We start from the raw sequence: 10221 nt of genomic DNA on the forward strand, positions 1-10221 counted from the left end.
GAGCCTAGCAGGTGAGAGGTAGGAAAACAACCAATGGGAAGTAGAAGTTCTAAAGGTGGCAAACAGGAGGAAAGGAGGAGTGAGTCATTCTTAAGGCCACTGCAGAGAGAAACTTCATTTGGAGGGAGTTGGTTTGGGACTGTTTTTTTGGCAGCATACAGCTTGTGGGGATCTTAGTTCCTGAGCCAGGATTGGAATCTTTGCCGGCTGTAGTTGAAGGGACGACCCTAACCACGGGACCATCAGGGAGTTCGCAAACCATGTGGTTTTCATTGTAATACTGCTGCTGCTGCTGCTAAGTCACTTCAGTCGTGTCCAACTCTGTGCGACCCCATAGACGGCAACCCACCAGGCTCCCCTATCTCTGGGATTCTCCAGGCAAGAACACTGGAGTGGGTTGCCATTTCCTTCTCCCATTGTAATACCAGATGGCCTCAAATGAGGACCTAGTCCTGTTGCTTTCAAATATTATTATTGAGACCTCTAGGCATAGCAGAATGGTTCAGGGGCTCCATCAACTTATATCAATCGTATTTTATTTGTACAGTGTTTTTTTTTAAATGAGATAATTTTTAAGAATACATAGACACAGCAGAGCCTTTCCTCCATCATCTCTACCTCCTGGGAAGCAGCCATATTCAGCACTTGTAGACTGTTTCTTCTGGCATTTATCTTCATACCTCTGACCCTCCTCCAGCCGTATTCTCCCCTCAGGGTGAGGCATCCAAGGGGTTTGCCTACCCAAAGCCCGTTCTTGTGTGCTAAGTTGCTTCAGTGGTGTCTGACTCTGTGCAACCCTATGGACTGTAGCCTGCCAGGCTCCTCTCTCCGAGTGATTCTCCAGGCAAGAATACAGGAGTGAGTTGCCATGCCCTCCTCCAGACCCAAAGTCCACTTCAGTTTAGTTCAGTTGCTCAGTTGTGTCCGACTCTTTGCAACTCCATAAATCACAGCACGCCAGGCCTCCCTGTCCATCACCAACTGCCAGAGTCTGCCCAAACCCATGTCCATCGAGTCAGTGATGCCACCCAGCCATCTCATCCTCTGTCATCCCCTTCTCCTGCTGCCCCCAATCCTTCCCAGCATCAGGGTCTTTTCCAATGAGTCAAGTCTTTGCATGAGGTGGCCAAAGTATTGGAGTTTCAGCTTCAGCATCCGTCCTTCCAATGAACACCCAGGACTGATCTCCTTTAGGATGGACTGGTTGGATCTTCTTGCAGTCCAAGGGACTCAAGAGTGTTCTCCCACCACAGTTCAAAAGCATCAACTCTTCGGCGCTCAGCTTTCTTCACAGTCCAACTCTCACATCCATGCATGACTACTGGAAAAACCATGGCCGTGACTAGACCGACATTTGTTGGTAAAGTAATGTCTCTGCTTTTAAATATGCTATCCAGGTTGGTCATAACTTTCCTTCCAAGGAGTAAGCGTCTTTTAATTTCATGGCTGCAATCACCATCTGCAGTGATTTTGGAGCCCCCAAAAATAAAGTCTGTCACTGTTTCCACTGTCTCCCCATCTATTTCCCATGAAGTGATGGGACCAGATGCCATGATCTTGGTTTTCTTTATATTGAGCTTTAAGCCAACTATTTCACTCTCCTTCACTTTCATCAAGAGGCTTTTTAGTTCCTCTTCATTTTCTGCCATAAGGGTGGTGTCATCTGCATATCTGAGGTTATTGATATTTCTCCTGGCAATCTTGATTCCAGCTTGTGCTTCTTCCAGCCCAGCGTTTCTCATGATGTACTCTGCATAGAAGTTAAATAAGCAGGGTGACAATATACAGCCTTGATGTACTCCTTTTCCTATTTGGAACCAGTCTGTTGTTCCATGTCCAGTTCTAACTGTTGCTTCCTGACCTGCATTCAGGTTTCTCAAGAGACAGGTCTGATGATCTAGTATTCCCATTTCCTTCAGAATTTTCCACAGCTTATTGTGATCGCAGTCAAAGGTTTTGGCATAGTCAACAAAACAGAAATAGATGTTTTCCTGGAACTCTCTTGCTTTTTCGATGATCCAGAGGATGTTGGCAATTTGATCTCTGGTTCCTCTGCCTTTTCTAAAACCAGTTTGAACATCTGGAAGTTCGCGGTTCACATATTGCTGAAGCCTGGCTTGGAGAGTTTTGAGCATTCCTTTACTAGACTGTGAATGAGATGAGTGCAATTGTGTGGTAGTTTGAGCATTTTTGGGGATTGCCTTTCTTTGGGATTGGAATGAAAACTGACCTTTTCCAGTCCTGTGGCCACTGTTGAGTTTTCCAAATTTGCTGGCATATTGAGTGCAGCACTTTCACAGCATTATCTTTCAGGATTTGAAATAGCTCAACTGGAATTCCATCACCTCCACTAGCTTTGTCCGTAGTGATGCTTTCTAAGGCTCACCTGACTTCACATTCCAGGATGTCTGGTTCTAGTTGAGTGATCACGCCATTGTGATTATATGGGTCGTGAAGATCGTTTTTGTACAGTTCTTCAGTGTATTCTTGCCACCTCTTCTTAATATCTTCTGCTTCTGTTAGGTCCATACCATTTTTGACCTTTATTAAGCCCATCTTTGCATGAATATTCCCTTGGTATATCTAATTTTCTTGAAGTGATCTCTAGTCTTTCCCATTCTATTGTTTTCCTCTATTTCTTTGCATTGATCACTGAGGAAGGCTTTCTTATCTCTCCTTGCTATTCTTTGGAATTCTGCATTCAGATGGGAATATCTTTCCTTTTCTCCTTTGCTTTTCACTTCTCTTCTTTTCACAGCTATTTATAAGCCCTTCTCAGACAGTCGTTTTGCTTTTTTTGCATTTCTTTTCCATGGGGATTGTCTTAATCCCTGTCTCCTGTACAATGTCGCGAACCTCTGTCCATAGTTCATCAGGCACTCTGTCTATAAGATCTAGTCCCTTAAATCTATTTCTCACTTCCACTGTATAATCATAAGGGACTTGATTTAGGTCATACCTGAATGGTCTAGTGGTTTTCCCTACTTTCTTCAGTCTGAATTTGGCAATAAGGAGTTCATGATCTGAGCCACAGTCAGCTCCTGGTCTTGTTTTTGCTGACTGTATAGAGCTTCTTCATCTTTGGCTGCAAAGAATATAATCAATCTGATTTCGGTGTTGACCGTTTGGTGATGTCCATGTGTAGAGTCTTCTCTTGTGTTGTTGGAAGAGGGTGTTTGCTATGACCAGTGCGTTCTCTTGGCAAAACTCTATTAGCCTTTGCCCTGCTTCATTCTGTACTCCAAGGCCAAATTTGCCTGTTACTCCAGGTGTTTCCTGACTTCCTACTTTTTCATTCCACTCCCCTATAATGAAAAGGACATCTTTTTTGGATGTTAGTTCTAAAAGGTCTTGTAGGTCTTCATAGAACCATTCAACTTCAGCTTCTTCAGCATAACTGGTTGGGGTATATGCTTGGATTACCACTTACCCTCTAATAGATGATATTCTGAATATCTGGGACCCTGGGATTCTCTGCCCAGCTTGCTTCCTGGGCCTGCACCAGCTTCTTCCTTGGGTCTTTCCTCCCCAGGGAGACCATGCTGATAATATGGACATTCCTAGGACTGAGGGGTAGTCAGGGAGCAGCTATTCAAGCAAGAGGAATGAGCACAAGCTGGGATGTCCACAGGACCTTATGTGAGGCTCTCTCATTGCAGAACAGAGGCAAGGGCAGAAAGGAAGGGGGTCAGGCAAGAGTCAGAGGCTAGGGGCTGTTATTTTCTACTGTAGAACTCAGGATTGCCAAAATTGTAATTTAGAGCCTGGCCTTTTAGGTAGGTCTTTAGGAAAGTATATTTGTTAAGTTAGGAGTTTAGAAGGTGTTTTCTTTAACAGTGTGTTGCCTTAGTTTGTAACATTAATATATGTAGTGTGTGAGTCTCCATCTGTAATCTTGTCGAAGGCCCCACAAATAATAGGGGCAGGATCGAGGATTTAACTCTTTCCCCTTCCTCTCTCCCCACTGCTCATACCTTCTTCTTCTCTCCTATCTGCCAAATTAAATTTGATGATTTTTGTTAGTTCAGTTTTCAGTTCTTATGATTCTGTGACTACATATGCTATTCACAATTGAGCCTTGTGAAAAACTTTGATTACTCTTCCTTTCCTGCACTTTATATGTTTCCTGGAATTAGTAATTATCTTGTTTTTTTCATTTGTTTAGTTTTCTATGTGTTTATCACAAAATCTGCCTCAGAATCTTCCCACAGTTGCCTAAATCTCTTCTCAGAATGTGTAGATACAGGAGATATCCTATCAATTTCATCTTCTTGATGACATCTGGAGCCTTCTGACCTGCTCCAATATGTTTATCTTCCTACCCCCTTGCTGCACCTAGCATCTCCTTTCTCATCCCTGTAGGCATTTTCTTTGCCTCTCTCCTTTGTTAGGTCTTTTATTTGCCATTTTCTATATCTTTCTCTTTTTTAACTTATTCCCTCTTGAGGAGACCATCTTCTAGAAGCTTCCTCAGAAAGGAGAAGGTAAGTTATTTGGAAACTGCGCATTTGACATTACCATTATTCTATTCTGACACTTGCTCTATTGTTTGGCTGGACCTGAATTTCTTTGAAATTATGATGGCATTGTGATATTACTTTCTAGCTTCCATCACTGCTCTTGAGATGTCTGAAGTCTTTTAACTCCTTATCCTTCATGAGAGACTTTCCCCCTCCCTCTGAACCTCTCCTTGTCTTCAGTTTTCTGAAATGACAGATATGTCTGGGAGAGGCTATTCGTAGTGCTGGGCACTCAATGACTTCTGGGAAATAATCTTTCTTAAAATTTTATATATTTATTTATTTATTTGACTGCACTAGGTCTTAGTTGCAGCACAAGGGATCTTTAGTTGTGGCATGCTGACTCTTAGATGTGGCATGTGGGATCTAGTTCCCCAACCAGGGATCGAACCCAGGCCCTCTGCATTGGGAACATGGAATCTTAACCATGGACCACCAGGGAAGTCCCCCGGGAAATAATCTTGAATCATCCCGTTTGTGATTTCCTCCCTTCCATTTTCTCTCATTTCTTTTTTTGCAACTCCTATAATTCAGATGGAAAAGGAAATGGCAACCCACTCCAGTGTTCTTGCCTGGGAAATCCCATGGACAGAGGAGCCCAGTGGCCTACAGTCCATGAGGTCTCAAAGAGTCAGACACCACTGACACATGCACACAGCTCTGACACTATTAATGATCCTTTTGTTTAAATTTTCTGCTTTCACATAATTGTTGTTTTCTCTAAATTTCTGTGATTTTGGTTTCTTTCATATATATTCTTTGCTCTTGTAATCCTTTGTTGCCTGCTCACATTAAGGATGGGTTACCAAAATCCCAGGTAGAAGCAATTGTGCTCTGTGGGCTCAGGTACTCTAGTGGACTTGTCTCGAAGAACTTCACTGCGGGGAACCTCTGGAGTCCCATCTTTAGGCCTGCCTTCTCGGGGTGGTCAGTAGTCTGGCACAACCAATTCCATTTGCCATATGGTTGCCACACTACAGTCCTAGGATTCATCCTTCTCTGTTCTGTCAGAAACCACTCATCTAGCTTCCTAAAGTATTTCACTCTTGTCTCCTCTCCTGTTTTCCTGTCTTTGTGCATTTATGCCCTAAAAAAACAAAACCCTTTGCTATAGTTTTAGTGTATTTTTAGTAGAGCAAAATTAGATACATGTGTTCAATCTACCATTTTTACCCAGAAACTTTAAATATCTTTTAACTATTTGTAAAACAGTAGTTTAAAAATATGAACACTCAGATGTCCTACATTTCAAATTTTTGGGTTTGTCAAAACAGGCTTGTTGACATTGAATGATTTTATAACACAGAGATATGAAGTTGAACTTACAAATGTGTTCTAATAAGACATTGCTTGTGTCTGTTTTAGATAATGAAGTTCTACAAAAGGCTTTTCTTACAGAAGGGTGTCAGGTGGGGTTTTTTTTTTTATAATTTTATTTATCTATTTTTATTTATTTTGACTGTTCTGAGTCTTCATTGCTGTGCAGGCTCTTCTCTAGTTGTGACAAACGGGAACTGCTCTCTAGTTGTGGTGCACAGGCTTCTCATCGCAGTGGCTTCTCTAGGGCGCGTGGGCTTCAATAGTTGCGGCTCCCAGGCTCTAGAGCACAAGCTCAGTAGTTGTGGCTTATGGGCTTGGTTGCTCCTGGGCATGTAGGATCTTCCCGGACCAGGGATCGAACTGGTGTCTCCTGCATTGGCAAGGCGAATTCTTAACCACTGAACCACTAGGGAAGCCCCCAGCTGCTTTTTTAAAGGTTTGCAAACGTCTCTTTTGAGCTGGTGACCAACTAGTGTGACCCTTGAAATGTGGTGAAGGTTCTGCTATTGGCCTGCATGGGAGAGGGGCTTGGAGGAGGGCGTGTCCCAGCCCCGCTGGTAATGGGGATGAAATAGGGGAGACTTGCCACCTGAGAAAAGAGAAAGAGTTCTTTCCTTATTCCCTCCTGACTAACTTCCAATCCTTTGTGCTGTCTGCACGCAATCCCTCCACAGCCTTGAACATTATAGGACGTTACATTTTTATTTATTATTATTATTATTATTATTATTTTAGTTCTACCACTTTATTGCTACCAACCCATCTACCTCCACCTTCATGCACACATGCTGAGTCATGTAATCCCATGGACTTCAGTCCGCCAGGCTCCTCTGTCCGTGGACTTTTCCAGGCAAGAATACTGGAGTGGGTTGCCATTTCTTTCTCCAATAGAACATTACATTTTTAAAAATCAGTTTGTGGGACGTCTCTGAAGCCTTTACTGAGCCTACACCCTGTACAGCCCAGGCTCCGCAACAAGAGCCATTGCAATGAGAAGCCCATGCACCACAACTAGAAAAAGGCTGTGCGTGGCAACAAAGACCCAGAGCAGTCAAAAATAAATGACTTTTAAAGTTAAAAAAATATATAAAAGTCCGCTTTGGGATTTCCCTTGTGGTCCAATGGCTAAGACTCTGCACTCCCAATGCAAGGGGCCTGGGTTTGATCCCTAGTTATTAGGGAACTAGAGCCCACACACAGCAACTTAGACCCAGTACAGCCAAATAAAGAAATAATTTTTTTAAAATCAGCTTTATTGACATATAGTTTCCCCATAATAAAATTCACCAATTTGAAGTGTAGGGTGCAGTGAATTAATCATGACATAAAACAGTTCCTTCCCTCAGAGACCTTCTTTGTTCCATGTTGCAGTCATTTGCATCTCCCTCATCTGGCTCCTGGCATCAACTACCCTCCTTTCTGTCACAATAGTTTTGCATTTCTAGAATTTCATATAAGTGGAATTATATAGCTTGTAGTAGTTTGTGTCTACCTTCTTTCACTTGGTATAAAGATTTTGAGGTTATCCATGTTGTTGCATGTATCAGTAGTTCACTCCTTTTTAAAAATATGAAGTGGTACGTCTCGTTGTCTATCCATTTACCAGTTGATGGAAATTTAGGTTGTTTATAGTTTTGAGCTATAACAAATAGAGCTGTTTATGAATATTTGTGTATAGATCTTTGTATGAATATGTTTTAATTTCTCTTGGGTGAATACTTAGGAATGAGCTTGCTGAATTGTATGGAATAGATATTTAAATTTTTTTAAAAAAACTGCCAAATAGCTTTCTAAAGTGGCCATACCATTTTACATCCTCACCAGTAATAAACGAGGGTTTCACATTCCAACATCCTCAACAGTTAGTGTGCTCACACTTTTTATTGGGGTTAACAAATTGTGTATTTCCCTAATGACTAATGCTGTTGAGAATCTTTTTATTGCTTATTTACCTTTTGAGAACCTTCTTTTTTTTTTTTTAAGATTTATTTATTTATTTATTTATTTTTGGCTGTGCTGGGTCTTGTGCTACATGCAGCCTTTCTCTAGTTGCAGCAAGTGGGGGCTACTCTGTTGTGGTGCGGTTCTCATTGGGGATGGCTTCTCTTTGTGTGAACTTCAGTAGTTGTGGTCCCTGGGCTCTGGAGCACAGGCTCGGTAGTTGTGGCGCACAGGCTTAGTAACCCCTTGGCCTGGAGGATCTTCCTAGACCAGGGATCAAACCTTATCTTCAGCATTGGCAGGTGAATTCTTAATCACTGGACCACCAGGAAAGCCCCTGAATATCTTCAGTGATGTGTCTATTCACATCTTCTACCCATTTAACAACTGGATTGTTTTCCTTTTTATAATTGAGTAATAGTGGCTCTTTATAAATTCTGGATACAAGTCTTTACCAAATACATGGTTTGCAAATAATTTTTTTCCTGTCAAGGGCTTCTATTTTATTTTCTTTTATGTCTATATCAGGTCTGTGCTTTTATAATATTCTGTCTTGTTTTTGTAGCAAGATAATGCTAACTGCATAAAATGATTTGAGAAGTATTCCATTACTGTTCAACTTTCTCAAAGAGTGTATATATGGAGAAGGAAATGGCAACCCACTCCAGTGTTCTTGCCTGAGAAATCCCATGGACAGAGGAGCCTGGCAGGCTACAGTCCATGGTGTCACAAAGAGTCAGACATGACTTGGCGACTAAAGAACAAGAGAAGCAGGACTGGCATCTGAACCCAAATAAAGATGATTCTAGAACCTATGTTCTTGGTATTCTATACTGTTTAGGGCTGTTTTGACAATTAAATGAGATGATGTACATTAAAAAAAAAAAAAAAAAGAGTGTATATAGAATTATATTATGTTTTCCTTAAATCTTTGGCAAAATTTACCAATGAAGTTATCTGGGGCTGGAGTCTTCCTTAAGGGAAAGGTTTTTAATTACAATTTCTTTAGTAGATATAGGGTTTTTCAGGGTTTTGCTTTCTTATTGAGCTTTAATAGGTTGTAGCCTTCAAGGAATTTGTCTATTTCATCTAATTTATCAAGTTTATTGGCATAAAGTTTTTTCATAATACTATCATTATTTCCCACTATAGAGCCTGTAGTGATGTCCCCTTTATATTCCTCATGTTGGTAAATATGTCTTTTTTCTCCCCTGGTAAAAGCTGGATAGAGCTTTATCAATTTATTAATCTTTTCAAAGAACCAGATTTGGGTGATTGCATTGATTTTCTCTATATTTGTTTGTTTTGTTTTATTTATTTACTCTTATCCATATGATTCCCTTCTGCTTCAGTTTCTCTGTAATTACTTATCTAGTTTCTTACTCTAAGCACTGCTTTAGCAGTATCCTACAAATTTTAATATGTCAAGTTTTCATTTTCACTCAGTTCAAAATATTTCATAATTCTCCTTGTCATTTCTTCTTTGATTCATGAGTTGTATAGAAGTGTGTTGTTTAATTTGTAAACATTTGGGAATTTTCCCAGATATCTCTTAATTATTGGCTTATTGTTTAATTCCATTGTGATCTGAGAACAGATTTTGTATGATTCTAATCCTAAGCTTATTGGTACTTGTTTTATGGTCCGGATTATTATTCCATATGCATTTGGAAATAAAGCATCCTGCTGTTGTTGGGTGGTGTGTTCTATAAATGTCAATTGAGTCAAGTTGGTTGATAGTATTTTTCAAAACCTCTATATCCTTGCTTATTTTTTTCTACTTTTTCCAGTTCCTGAAAGAGAAGCGTTGAAGTCTCTAACAGAAATTGTTGATTTACCCATTTCTCCTTTCACTTCTGTAAGTTTTTTGCTTCATGTATATCAAAGCTGTTATTAGGTTCAAATATATATAGGATTACATCACTTTTATTAGTTGACACCTCTATCATGGAGTTTATGGATTTAAAAAGGACACCTCCCTTTTTAACTTTGCTAATCTTTCTTGTTCTAAAATCTGAAATTGAGACTTCCCTGGCGGTCCAGTGGTTAAGACTCCAAGTTTCCAGTGTAGCAGGTGCTAGTTTAATCCCTGGTCAGGGAAATAAGATCCCACATGCCATGCCATATGGCCAAAAAGTAAAAAATGAAATAAAATCTGAAATTGATGTAGACACTCTAGCTTTCTTTTGACTAGTATTGGCATAGTTTATTTCTTTCCATCTTTTATTGAGTCTTGGGTTTTTCTTAATTGAACCTTATAATCTATCTTTTAATTAGCTTATTTAGATCATCTATTTGTGATTTAATTCTCAGTATGATCATCTTTAAAAGAAAGAAAAAGTAGAGAGGGAGAGAAAGGAAAAAAGAGGAAAGGACCCCAGACGGGGAATCAGAAAAGCAGGTTGAGGACCTCATTTTGCACTTGCCATCTCTGTAACTT

The sequence above is a fragment of the Muntiacus reevesi genome, chromosome 4 (genome assembly GCF_963930625.1).
Source record: "Muntiacus reevesi chromosome 4, mMunRee1.1, whole genome shotgun sequence".
Taxonomy (NCBI): Eukaryota; Metazoa; Chordata; class Mammalia; order Artiodactyla; family Cervidae; genus Muntiacus; species Muntiacus reevesi.